Here is a 1,654-nt window from a genome sequence, read left to right as displayed (position 1 = left end):
AGAGCTGTACATTAGAAATTGCACCCACAGAGTTTCATCCACTCTCCCTCTGGATATAGAATTTGAGATCCTGGATGTCAAATTGAGGCCATGGTGGGACAAGATGTTAACTGAGCTGGTATCTCATAAACCCTGCTTTCCCTCTGTAGGATCCCTAAATTGCCAGTACAAGTCTGACAATCTCGTTGGAAAGACATTGTCTACATGACCCGTAACTACATGAAGAGGGACATTCTTATTTTATCTATAGTTAATTTTTTACACCAGAGGTTTTTTATAGCATTTTTCATCTCTGAATTTTTCAATGTGTATATTAAAGGATTCAACATGGGTGTGATAACTGTATAAAAACAGTCATAAAATTATCAATGGGAAAGTTAAAAACAGGTCTAACATACATGAAAATACAGGGAACAAAAAAGAGGACAACCACGGTGATGTGGGAGCTGCAGGTAGACAGGGCTTTAGCCTCCCTTCCTGACTATAAGTTTTAAAGGAGTTTAGGATTACCCCATAGGAGATTAGTAGAAGGGTGAAGAGAACCATACAGATTGCTTCACCACTGGCAACCACAGTGAGGCCTATAAAGTAGGTGTCAGTGCACGCCAGTTCCAATAATGGGTACATGTCACAGATGAAATGGTCAATGACATTGGGGCCACAGAAAGGGAGGCTGCACACAATAACAATTTGAAACAGAGAATGCACCAAACCGCTGAACCAGGCCACCACCAACAGAAGGATGCAAACCTGTCGATTCACAATGATCAAATAGTGCAGTGGATTTTGGATGGCCACATAGCGATCATAGGCCATCACCACCAGAAGGAAGACCTCAGCACCACCAAATAGGTGTTCTGTAAAGAGCTGGCCCATGCAAGCTGGGAAGGAAATAGTGTTTTTATCATAGAGTAAGTCTATCATCAATTTGGGTGAAATGGCAGTAGAATATGCAGCATCCATAAATGACAAGTAGGCAATGAAGAAGTACATTGGGGAACCCATGGAGGGTCTGCCAATAATAGTCACCATGATAAGCAGGTTTCCCACCATAGTCACAATGTATATGAATGAAAGCCTTACAAATAATGCTTTTTGCCCATCAGTGTCTTGAGCAAGACCCAAGAGGACAAATTCTGTAACATTGCTAATCTGGCCCATTGACTCTTCTTTCAGGCTTGTATCAGAGTTGAGAGCTCAGGAGAAGAGGATCTGTAATGACATTGTGAACAGGAATATCAATATATCCATTATGTTACTGAGTACATTGTTCTTATATCTTCAACAGTGGTTTATGCTCAATGAACATTTATTAAGTCTGTATTGAGTTCCTCTTCCAGTGGACCCAATAGACCATCCCTTGATAATTCTATTTCACCTAAGAACTGGTGTTAGGCCAACAGGTTAAAAAAATAAACCTATCTTTATATCTTAGTAGATATTCCATAGAAAAGAGTAAAGGTACAATTATTTATATGTTTAATAATTTCTTACTTAAAATGTTACTTCTTGGCACAGAAATCAGCTATGATGAAAAGTCTTGCGGTCTGGCCGCAGGGGTTATTCAGGAATGCACTGAGAAGTAGTGGGAAGAATGATGAAAGAAAGACACAGAGAAGCGGGATTAGGAGGGACGGTCCCCTGATAGGGAAGC

At 40.3% G+C, this 1,654-nt stretch overlaps 1 pseudogene; it reads right to left on the bottom strand.

The window, feature by feature from the left end:
• Positions 1–215: 215 nt before the first annotated feature.
• On the bottom strand, positions 216–1,161 carry LOC116463916 (olfactory receptor 4A16-like; annotated as a pseudogene).
• Positions 1,162–1,654: the final 493 nt, after the last annotated feature.

The sequence above is a fragment of the Hylobates moloch genome, unplaced genomic scaffold (genome assembly GCF_009828535.3).
Source record: "Hylobates moloch isolate HMO894 unplaced genomic scaffold, HMol_V3 SCAFFOLD_84, whole genome shotgun sequence".
NCBI classification, from domain to species: Eukaryota; Metazoa; Chordata; class Mammalia; order Primates; family Hylobatidae; genus Hylobates; species Hylobates moloch.
The sequence above is the reverse complement of the archived record's forward strand: the minus strand, read 5'-3'. Positions and strand labels throughout refer to the sequence as shown.